Here is a 13,326-nt window from a genome sequence, read left to right on the forward strand (position 1 = left end):
TTCTTCAATGACAGGCAATTCAGGTTCATGCTGTTAGCACTTCGCCATCATCGAATATGGTTATTATCTTACATGTATTTATTGTATTGTGGAATCTATATGAAATTTAAATAAATTTTATGTTAGAATGAAATGAAAAGTAGTGTGTGAAGGTATAAATATTATTTATTTGTTACGTTACATATGCAACGCATGTGCAAATATACATTAAATGAAAAGAAAGGTATGTTTGAAGGTATAATTATTATTTATTTGTTAAGTTACACATATAACACGTGTGCATCATCAACCATAAGAAAAACACAAAAACTCATAACTCCAATAACTTTCTCTTGCACTTATTCTATTTAAAGCTTTTTGTGTTTGGACAGATAACATGTTATGAAAACTATTTCAATTTTGTGTATGATTTAATGTTATCAATAGTTATGCCATTTCAATTGTAAGGCAAGATACACTTACTGCTTTAAATCAGCTTCTTCAATTTTTGCACAATGCTACTGCTTAGCATACTTATATAACTCATGTTATACTTAATATTCATGTACAACACCGCACACACATCGTGTGTGCCTCGATTGCTAGTATAATACTGCTGATGATAGATGAATATGGAATGCAAGACATGGTCTCTATCTCCTCATTTGTCTTAGTGTACATAGACTTGGATAGAGTCATACTATAACACATTGAGAGATATCATCTCTTGGACTCCTCCATAGAAATTCTCGTAAGTATGGTATCGATATTATTGGATTGAGTGAGCTCTAGAATTCTCTTTGATATATCCATATAGATATGTATTTCTAATAAATAAGGATGTTTCACTGATATCTTTAATGGAGAATTTACAAGCTAACAATACTTTAATTGATTGCAATATCCTTACATCATTCCCAAGGAGTAGTGTGTCATCAAAATAAAGTACTAGAAATGTCTCTCACTAACCTTCTTGTATACACAAGGTTACTCATGATTCCTAACAAAGTCAAACTATTTGATAGTGTTGTCAAATCTAAGGTTCCAATTCTTCGATGCCTGTTTTAGTCCATAAATGGATCTCTAAAGTTATCATATCTTATGCTCACTTTCTGTTGATGTGAATCCTTCTAGTTGAAATATGTAAATCTCTTCCTTAATATCACAACTAAGGAATGTTGTCTTCAATTATATGTCATGTTTCATAATCGTACCATGTTGTTATGGCTAACAATATTCTAATGGACTTGAGCATCGCGACTAGAGAAAAGATTTCTCAATCTTCTTTTGTTAAATCAATTTGTTTCCTATGGGAACAATTCTCTTAGATGGATCTACTAAAGACCATACTTGGTGCGAATACATGGAGCTCATCTCGGACTACATTAATTCAAGTCATTTGGATGAATCGGAATTTGATAATGCTTCCTTGAAGTTTCTTGGATCACATCTAGAAATAAGCTCATCTTGGCCTTTTTCAAAGAGCAGGCACATCCTCTTAGGTGGTATTAAGACTATTTCGGATATCCTAACAGATTGTATCACATCAACTCGTTGTTAGAGTGTGGGTTATACTATTTCAAGAGTTGGTGTTTCTTGTATAAACTAAAGTATTATCATCCCACTTTTTTATCTAATAGAAACTCCTTTCAAGAAGGTGATATTCCTAGGAAAAAGTACTTTTATTTAATTGAGATAATAGAAATAATATTCAACAAATTCTTTGGATATCCCACAAAGTAGCACAAATTGGCTCTACTACCCTATTTGTCTCTCATTTCCTGCTTCACATAAGCAGGACATTCTCATATTCTTAAGAAAAAACATTTGGGAGGTTTTTCCATTAATATCTCATATGAATTTTTATCCACTACCTTTGTATGAATTTTGTTCAACAACATTACCGCAATACAAGTGCTAATCCCCAAAATAATGACGATAATTTTGTGAATCCTATCATAGATTGAACCATGTCCATCAATGTCCAGTTAAAATGTTCTAACATACTATTCAACTGGTGTGTGGCATGTGGTATCCACTCTGAGAGAATCTCATTTTCCTTAAGGTTGTCTTGAAATTTAGTACTAATTTATCCTCCACCTCGAATAGATTGAAACATTTCAATACACTTTCCTAATTGTTTCTCTACTTCAACTTTGAATTCGTTGAACCTTACAAATGCTTCAGACTTTTATTCCATCAAATACATATACTTATATCTCGAGAAATCAACAACAAAAATAATGAAGTAATAATTCACATGTCTTGTACAACTATTTAGCAGGCCACACACATCATTATGGATTAAAGTTAAAAGATCATGTGCACGTTCCACTTTCCCTAGGAAATGGGATTTAGTCATCTTTTTTTTCAAACATGATTCACATGTATTAAGAAAGTTTAGGTCTGATAAGTCAAACACGACCTCTCCCATTATCTTGTGCATCTTTTTTGGGAAATATGTCATAGCCTAGCGGGCCATAAGTGTGCTTAATTTAGGTCATCTTGTTTTCTTTTATTTGTTGTTGACATCGTTTTTACTTGTATATCTTTAGTTGAAATATCTTTATTTTTTGAGTTGTAGAGATCGTTTTCTAATACTTCTTTTCCAATTAAATTTGTATTCTTGTAAATATTGCAAACATATTTTGCAAATAATCAAGAAAATCCATCTTTATCAAGCATAGAAAAGAAAATAATGTTTTCAACCAAGTCAGGAACATATAAAATATCTCTAAGAAACAACTTAAAATTATTATTTAATATTAAATAAATTAATCTCATGATATTCGCAGCAACTCTTGCTCCATTGTCCATCCTCTGGAGTTCTCATCATCTCTTACTCTCCTAATTATTGTTATTACATGCAAATCATTGCGTAGATGAGAACAACATCCAGTATCTAATACCCAAGAAATTAATTTAAACGAGATATTTACTTCAATATAAAATATACCCTTTACAGAATTCTTCTATAATAAATAATTTTGCAGTTGAGTTTCCAATTTTCATGCTTCTTGCAGTGAAAGAGAACATCTTCTGTATTATTGGGCTTTGTGGGCTCTTTGGAAGTGTCTGGATCTTGCTTCTTTGTGGGTTTGAATTTATTGGAAGGAGCATAAAGTTTCTTTCCCTTCCTTTGTAGGCCTTTATTCATCCCACGTATGTAGTAAGCATATTGACTAGTTCTTCAAGTCTAGCCTCCAGATTGTTCATGTTAAATTTTACCACAAACCCATCAAATGAGTATGGCATCATGGGCAGTAGAATGTCCGTGGACAATTAGTTTGGGATGAAAAGGTCCAGACGCCCACCATATTTTCGATGATCTTAATCATCCTCACACCATGCTTAAGACATAGGCCCTTTTTCGTAGGCGTGATGTGTGAGGATCTGGATTTTCGAAGCAAATCATGTAAACAATAAAACTCGATATTAAACTCAAATTTTATAATTGATGAAACTTAACTATAAAACTCAAATATAAAGTTAAACTTTCAGCTCAAGAAGCTCGAGGGATTAGCTCAAAAAGAATTTATGCTATGCGAGACCATAATAATCGAAGCGTTATCACCAAAGGAGTAAATCCGTAGCTCATGAATCCAAGATTTTAGCTCAAGGAAGCTCATTCCTTCATGTCCTAAAATGAGCCAAAAATTCAGCTAAGGGAATAGCTAAGAGTTGGACATAATTATGATGCAAGAAATGTCCCTTTAGTTAACTAAAATGACCCATGATGTATGGATAAACTTTGACCACATTGATGGCATTCCTTGGGCTACAATGGGTCGGCCAAATGGGAGAGGAAAATGCATTTTTGCACCTATAAATAATACATCATCTGCCAAAGAAAGTATTACAAAAATCTCTCCCAAAAAGCCTCCAAAAATCGAGCACAAGCCCTACAAAAATAAGCCTCGGCCGACACAAGAAAGGAAGAAAAAGAAGAAGTTGTTCTGGTTATTTTGTGTTGTGAGTTCCTATCGCTACGTTGCTGTCCAAAGTGATCACGACTCGTCCCAGATTAGGCAAGCTTCGAACCACAACTTCGAATTTCAGTAAGTGGGTTTTGTTATATATTTCTTTGTATGTGAACTTTTGCATATGAATTTTTATGACATGCTTGTAAGTGTGTCTAATTATTTTGAAAAGAAAAAGAAACATCGTAATATCTTTTAAAATATCGAGATGTACTGTATGATCATTCTATTCTCGATATTCTTTGATTCTGCTAAGTCCATTCACAATTTTGATAAGTTTTATTTGATAAATCTGATTCTATAATACATTGTTACGATTCGAGTTGGATATGGAACGAAGATTGTAAATTCTATACGGCCCCCATCAGTGGGTATAAAACTGTGTTCTGACCTCATCCCTTAGAGAACTTACATATGGGGGACAATTTGACCATGGATAACGGGATGAATAACAGTGTTTCTTTTGCCCTGATTTGATTTGTTCTGATTGTTCTGATATTCCCTATTCTACATTTCAACTTTAATTCTGATAATATCCTGAAATGATAAGTCAATAAACTAAGTTTTGAAAATCTGTTAGAATATGTATTTTAAATTATCTCTACATGTATTTATGGTAATCTATCGGCCCCCGCATACTGAGTGTTTCCAAAAACACCCACCCCCTTACATTTCTCCTCAAATAAGAATGAGGAGCAATTGAACGATGAAGAACAGGAAACGTTCTGGGGTTGGTGACAAGATCGAAGGACCGAAGATCATTCATTTAATATCATTATTACAATTTTTGTATTTCGCTTCTAAAACACTACCATTCCATTGTCATTGTAAAAGACAATACTTATTTATGAAAAAGACTAGTTTTTTGCTACGAGGTTTATTGTTATATAACAATGCCGGATGCCATCGGTCTCGGCGAGGTCTTTGACTGTAGCATGTATTAATGGACATGTTTGTGTAACGTACAATTGCAGTCAACAATAAATGTCAACAACATTTACATCATTCTCAAACCGCCTCTATAGTTTGTTTGACTTTGAAGATAACGTATAGCTCTTAATTTGCAAGTCATGGTCCCATAATTTTTCAGGCTTAGCCAATTCCTCGGCAGGGGCATCGACAATCATCTATTTTGGAGGAGCCTTGTTGAGCACATATGTTATTTTCTCTGTATTTAAGACAATTTTTAAATTCCTCGGTCAGTCTTGATAATTAGGTCCAGTCAGCTTGTTTTGATAGAGACTAACAGATAGAGGATTTCGTGACGACATCTTAATTATTTTGAAATGAAAACAGATTAAACACTACTAATTATTTTAAAATATTTTATAAAACATAAATTATGGTATTTTTTTTAATGAATTACTTCATAATATTTTGAAATTTTCACCACATTCTGATGAAAACGAGAAATCCAATTTTCTTGGTATGTACTCAAAGCCCTATTGCTAAATTATGATTCCGAATAATATCAACCAATCACAATGTCCAAAAGTTAGAGCCCAATTGCAACATCTTGCAATCCTCATGAAATTTCTCTCACATTTCATGAGAGCCCAATAACATGATGTCATTTCTGTTCACAGTGTCGAACCCGACCCATCAATGTTGAACCTTAGTAGACGGTTGTCATGATTTTCCAATAATATGAAATGAATTCATTGGAGTTCCACGTAGTTCACATAAAGTATGTAATTGGAAGTTACAGTTTTTTGGCACTTAGGAATCTCCAATAATATGAACCAGAAACTGACTGCACGTGACGTTCATCATGCAACCACAGTTGATGGAAGGCAAGGAAAATTTAAGCTCTATTTAATTTTTCTTTTTTGGGCTTGATATAAATTTTGAATCATATCCAAAATGAGAGATTTTAATTTTGAAATTTAGTCTTCAATAATTTTAAAATATCGTGTTATGTTTGTTTGTATGTTTTCCGGATTTATGCAATTTATGCTATTATATTAATAATAACGAGCACATTGATTATGTATAATGTGTCACATGCATTATAAATAATAAATTATGGTCGATAACCGAGAGTTATTTGATATTTGAGTGCTATACACGAATCCAAGTCCAATACCTAGATAAATGCATTGATGAAAATGTAATATTACAAAAGTTTATAATATTTTACATATCTTCGATCTTCAAAACTCTTGAGGATCTCGGTCCACGATCTTCAAATCTTGATCTCTTACAAAATTTAATATTTACAATAAATTTCCATGTCTTATTGAGATACAAATATAAAGGGTGGGAACGGGCCACAAACAGCCTCACTTTAATAATTATCGAATAATTAAAAATACAACAAGTAAACTATCTTGCTATTCACATGGCAATTTGCTCAAGACTCTCGATCATTTTTTTACTATATAATATCAAATATTATATTAAAACATAATATCATATATATCACATGACATTTCTTATAAATTTATCATTAACTGTCATAACTAAAAATAAATTAATCAATTGATTAAACACATTACTCAATTATCCAATTAATTTATTAATAATAAAATTTCTTGTAAAATTTTTTTCATTATAAATAATTAAGAATCTGATTAATTAATTATTTATTTTAAAAAAAATCTATAATTTTTTTACAAGGATAAATTACACTACATCCTCATCAAAAATCAATTTAACTCAAAAATTTGAACAAAAAATTAAAAAATTGGCCCGTGTTTCTAAATAAAAAAATAGCCAGTGGAGAGGGCATGGCTGACCGAGTGCCCCCTACTCGATGAACTCGGACAGTTGCCAGCGGGCCCCTGCCGATTTGCGTAGGGCAGTGCGCTGCCCTGCTTGAAATTTTTTTTTTTTAAAAAAACTCTTCAGGAAACGTAGTTCCTGCAGTCGGCAGCGCTGCTCCCTACCAGTTACTTGGAACTGTTCAAGACAGCGCATAAAATATTTTTTTTTTGTACATCAAATATTTTATGCACTGTAATTTTTTTAAGTATATTCTTAAGAGATTATAAATAAAACTAAACATGATTTAAATGATAAATAAAACAAATCATACGATTGAGAAACCTATGCTCTATTACCACTGTTGGAGTACAATTTTCTTGCACTCGAGGCTACGAAAATTTTAAAAATTTTGTTTTGACGTCCAATCCATTCTTGGACGTTGAATGATTTTAAACCATTTATATGGTATTTAGATTTGATTTACCTTTGTTTTTAAGAACACTAGACACCACACTAGTCCGACATTAGCATAATTGGTCGTTCTTGTAAATCTCTACAAACTTTCATCAACCTTCTAATCATGTCCACAATTAGAGACTTTGTTGCTCGTGTAGATCTCTATAGAGATTCACAGTAAATTTGCGTCGAGATGATCAATCTCCCAAAATTCCAGAATTCCCACGGGGAGACAGCTTCGTGACGGTGTTGTGGTGGCTCGTCCGTGTGCTTCCTCCAAGGGTGATGGCCAAAAATTTAATGTATGGGTGAGAGATGATCTTATTGTGTTATCAAATTTTGATGGACAAATTTTATGAAAGAAACTTGTTTGTTATTTTTGTTATGTCAATTGTATTTGATAAACACAATATTTTGATTCCACAAATATTCTCCTTGAATTAGGAATATGTATTTTCATTATTTAAAAACTTTAATATGGCATTTTCCACTCTTGAAAATACTATGTATTATCAACTTTTGATAATACATGTTATATATACACATATTGTTAAGAAATTATTGTTAGGGTAGGTGCCCGTTGAGCCAAGTGTTGGCCGAGTGTTCATGTTTAAACTCTATGTATAAACAATTTTTATTTTAATAATATTTTAAATTATTGTTTTGGCACTTATTTATCTGTATACACATGCTAGTTGCATAGATAAAGTCCTTGAATATACAAATAGTAGAAAGAATATGAGATGCTCATACAATGAGTATCATGAAACTCATATTTGGAATACTGTATATTCTAAACAGTTCCTAGTCGATACAGCCGCCGCTAAGAAGGATATAGGCCGCTCGAGTTCGAGACTAGTATCTGCGATGTGAGTACCATGTTTCATTGGTAGGGGACATTGTGATGTCCGAACATGCAGATAGGTGCTCCTTGTAGAGTTCACTGAACAACCCTCCATAAAGAACTTTCCAAGTGGTTCTCACTTATCGAGTAGAAACGTCCTAGTTTATGGTTGTACACCATTAGTCCTTATGACCCGGGACAACATTGAGACTCTATGTGCTAGCATTACACTTTGACTTGTTTACCGACTCTCATTGGGTCATCAGGTGGCAAGGTTGGGTTTTTTGTCGAAACATATAGGAGTCGATGCATTGTAGTCGGGGATTCACCGCTTACCTTCGGGTATGGATATCCTATGTGAAATCATGTGTATGTAGTATGAAATCTCTGATCAGAGTATGGTGGTAATTATGAAAGGGGTTTCATAGATTACACCATCGATGCATCTACGACATGACACATAGTATCGATTCATTGACAACTCTCGATATACCAATGGTTGTCGAATCGATCGGGATATATGAGTTGAAGGGACCGTACTATATGCTAACCATAATTGAATGGTTCTTGCAGGCACTATCATTTGATACCTAGGGAATCAAGTAAGCGATGCTGCTAGGCGTTTAACATGATTGGTTGGGTATTATCAGACTTGAGTTCTGACGTTCTTGTTATCAAGGAGTTGATAATTTAGAATGGAGCAATTGGGGTATGCTCGTATAAGGACATGTTTAGTCCGAATCACATGGAGATGTGAACTAACGGCTAGTTGTATCAATGAACCATTGAGGGCCACACAAGTGCTAGCTTTCTAGATCCCGTTGAGAAGTAAAATAGTTCAATGTGTTGAACGGCTTATAAAGGAGTTTATAAGCGTAAGGAAAAATAGAAGTATGACTTCTATAAGGAGAATGTAACTGAAACGTCTGCTTATTCGTTTTCTTAAAAAGTACCAGAAATATCTTTTTTTTTTTTAAACTTCTCTTAGCATCGGCCGAACCATAAAATATTTTTGACATCATTTTAAAAATAAATCAACCATCTAACATTTAAAAATCCAAAGAAAAATATTTAAAGCATAAAATCGTCAAACAATTTACCAACCTAAAAACATTATTTGAAAAGTATAGCCCATACTATAATCTCTCAAAAATCTCTCATAACATAAATAAAAGTCATAAAAATATCTTTAATATAACTTAAAATCATAAATCATAAACTAGTGCGGAAAACTAGCGTCGGTCCTCGGGTTATGTGCACCTTCAGTCCAGCAAAGTCAACCATCAAGACCTCCATTATCATATTATCATAATCACCTGCATCAATCACACCTAGTGAGTCTAAAGACTCAACAAGTCATATCCTTGATAACAAGTAATACGTAATACAGTTAACATATAACAGTGAAAAATACTTGTACTTAAAATATCATTTACATGAAGATGCATAAACCTAAACATTTTCGTAAACATTTTCATGATGCATAAAAATATTTTCAAAAGACATAAACATATCACTTAAACATATTCATATTCATGTCCATATTCGTATTCATATTCATGTTCGTATTCATGTTCATGTTCGTGTTTGTTGAATTCAGATCGTGATTGTGACTCGTATTCTTGATCGTATTGGGCGATGGATCCATCTAAAGAAACCACAGTACTGGGCGGCGGGGGACACCAGCAACACTCTCACCGGTCAACTGGGCCCTGGCCTACGTATTAACATATCATGGCATTGGAAATACGATCATCGGGGCTCCCTCTGGGACCTTTTCCCATAAATGGGCTCCCTCTGGGGCCTTCTCCCCTCACGACATCTCCAATCATATTCATCATATTCGTATTCGTATTCGTATCCCTATCCAAGGAACCACAATCGTCGGGCTCCCACTGGGACCATAACCCTCACGATATTTCCAACATATTCAGTAGTCACAATCCCTTCACATCCTTCAACATGTCGTATTTCCATCACTTATAAAAATATGCATATAATATCATTTTTATTTTGAAACCAAGCATGCAACATATCTTTTAAATGTCCAATTTAAATCATAAAAAAAAATCATAGACATTTAAAAATCATAACTTAACATATTAAAAATCATAAACATCCATGAACATTTTAAAAATCATATATCAACGTATAAAAATTCATAAACATTTGAAATAATCATATTAGCATATTCAACAGCAAATAGGGCACTGCCATGACGTTTACTAATTTCTAGGTGTAAAATGACCGTTTCACCCTTGGACATAAAATTTCCCGTTTTTGAAATTTTCTTTAATTTCATTGACTCTAACATGTCCTAAATAATTATTTAAACTTACATGAATTTTTTCATATTTTTATTTAGCTTAATTCGACGAATTTTAAATTAATCTTTAAATATAACGTATTAATGCGTTTTAATCCCGAATTAAACCAAACCTTAATATAAAATTCCCAAATTGAAAACTTAGACTTCTAATAATTATTTAAGCTTAATCCTAATTTTTCATAATTTTATAAAGCTTAAAACTATGCGTTTCAATTAACTCGTTAATTAGCGTTTCGTGCGGCGATTAAATCCCGAATAAATCCAAAACTCAATATTTTGATCCCAAATTTTTAACATAGCATTTTTATGATTTATTCTACCCTTACAAGTCATGAGCCATCCCCGTGGACCCTTGGATTTAAATTTAGCTTTATTATTTTCGTTTTGACACCTTATCGAACGCACCGAGCTATCTCCTAATTTACCCGAGCCATGCCCGAGCCACCTTGAACCAAAACCTAGCCAACCCATCAAGGGACCCTACTGTGCAAGCCCAGCCCGAAAAACACGACTTGACCCGCCCAAAACACTTCTGAAACTTGACCCCAAAATCTGCTTGTGTGTGTGTTTGTAGTGTCCTTGTTGCATTGGGACTCCTAGCCGCCTAGGACTCTACCAACCCTTAACCACCGACCACCCATGATCCTAACCTTCCCTGGACCACGCCCAGACCAAGCCCAGACCAACCCAAGCCCTTGAACACAAGCAGCGAAGCTTCTGAATTCTGCCCTACAGCCTGTGCGCATGGCTACTCTCCTTGGTTTCATGTTTTTCCTCGGCCCTCCTGAACCAAACCATACCAGACCTTGAACCAGCCCCTTGTGCCCCTTCTTAGGACCCTAAGGACCTAACCTAGCCCAGCCCAAAGCCCATGGCCGAGCCTCTTTCTTCTTGCACAGCAGCAACAGCCTGCGCTGTTTCCTTCAAGCTCTCGGGTAGGAGTCCTTCTTGGATAGGACTCCTCCCAGCCCACTTGTCTCGAGTCCTAGCATGGCTAGGACTCTTCCCCTGACTCACACATGACCCTAGCCTAGCTTGGTCCAGCCCCAGCCAAGCCAAGCGACAAGCACCCATCAATCGAGCCCTCAAGATTCACATATTCGTAAATGGGTTTCCAGCTTCTGTTAATTTTTGTGCAGCTTATTGTGCATGTTTCTAGGCCCTTAAAATTGTATAAAACAACCCTTAATCCATACCCTAATCATGGCAGTCCCTTAGACAATACAAATACATGATTTTGGTAAACAAAAACTCAAGTTTAGAACTCATGTGCATGAAATTTCGAAAATAATTATCATGGCCCTTGATTTTTCATTCAAAACATGCAATAAATCATAATATGGTGTGATGATGTTTGAAAGAAAGAATAGGCGTGCCTTTGCGTTTTAAACGCACGAAAAACCGTTGACGACGAAGAACGACGACGACGAGGGCCTACACTTGATTTCTCTTCAAGCTTTTCGAAAACTTTCTCTTCCAAAAATCTGGTGTGTGTCGTGTAAAACTTTGCAAGGGAGAGTTTGATTTGTTGGGGGAAGTGGGACGTGTGCTTTAGGGATTAGGGGGTGGGTTATGGGGTTTAATTGTATAATATATAGTTTAATTAAACACTAATCAAGCATTGGCCCACTAAGAGGTTAATTAGGCCCATTAGTACTTAATTAAAATATTAAAAATAATTTAATTTAACTAAGTTTGTGAATTTATTAGCCGGGTTGCCAAAACACTCGCATTTTTGTTAAAAATCCAACACCAATAAAAATTACGTCCCGGCGTATAAAATCACCTCAAAACCCCATATTTTCAAAATTAATAAAAAAGCATCACCCATATTTTAAATAATTAAAAACATTTATTTAATAAAATCATTTTCCATTTTTTAGCCATCGGTCTTCGTTCCTCGATCGCAACTCGAATAACCTTTTAAAAATAAATTTTAATGCAACCATGTAGAAAAATATATTTTAAACATGTAAAAATGCACCACATAATTAATTAATGCAATTAAATCATTTAATTAAAATACAAGAGAATTTAATAATTGCATGCATGTGGTTTGTGTGGACCTTTAAATTTTCGGGGCGTTTCAGTAACTTTTATTTGAGGAAGTGTTCCTAAATTAAAATTTGGCCAAACAAATAATGTATTTGAAAATTTTGATTTTCATGAACATTATTATGGACTAAATTAAATTAATTCAAGTGTTGAATTAATTAAACACTAGTGGGCCTATTAGAGTTCAAATAATTAAATTAATTCAAGTGTTGGATTAATTAAATAACATTGGGCCTAGTAGAGCTCAATTAGAAATAATTATTAAACTAGTGGACTTGAGTAATATCAAGTAAAGTTTAAATGGACTCAAATGTGTTTGAGACATTTAAATAAAAGTCCATGGGCCTTGTGATTGTTACAAGCCCAAGTCAAAAGCATGCTTAGGAGGTTAAAAGTTGGGGAATACTTTTCATTAAAAAATTGCATGGCATGCAAATACTACTTTTTCTTTTTCACACACCAAAAAAAAAGGAACTCTTCTCTCCTCTCAACTAGAGTTGGCCGAAATTTTGGGGCAACATTCTCCTCATTTTTCTTTCTTCAATTGTTGAGGAAACAATACACATCTCATTGAAAAATCCTCTTATTTTTCTAGTGTAAAATAAGAGGGGTTTTAGCTAGTTGGTGGTGGGCCTAATTTTGGAGCAAAGAGAGCTTGAAGATTGTCTTGCCATCAAGAGCTTAGTTGTATATCAACTAAGTTGGAGCCAACATCAATCTTTTAAGATTGATAGGTATATTTTGTTAAAAACACCCTCTGTATGACATTTCGTGTTTTTGATATTTGCTACACACTATAGAATTAGGGTGCTCGGTTTTCTTGTTGAAAAACAAATTTTGAAACTTCCGTTGCGCTTTCGGGTACCTTAATCGATCCTCTTTCAAGTGGTATCATGAGCTAAGGATACTATTTTGTGTAGCATTTACATAATATTATATTGAGATCGATTTTTAACCGCATGAGATGAATTTTTGCA

The sequence above is a fragment of the Primulina tabacum genome, chromosome 1, assembly GCF_025594145.1.
Source record: "Primulina tabacum isolate GXHZ01 chromosome 1, ASM2559414v2, whole genome shotgun sequence".
In the NCBI taxonomy this organism is placed as follows: Eukaryota; Viridiplantae; Streptophyta; class Magnoliopsida; order Lamiales; family Gesneriaceae; genus Primulina; species Primulina tabacum.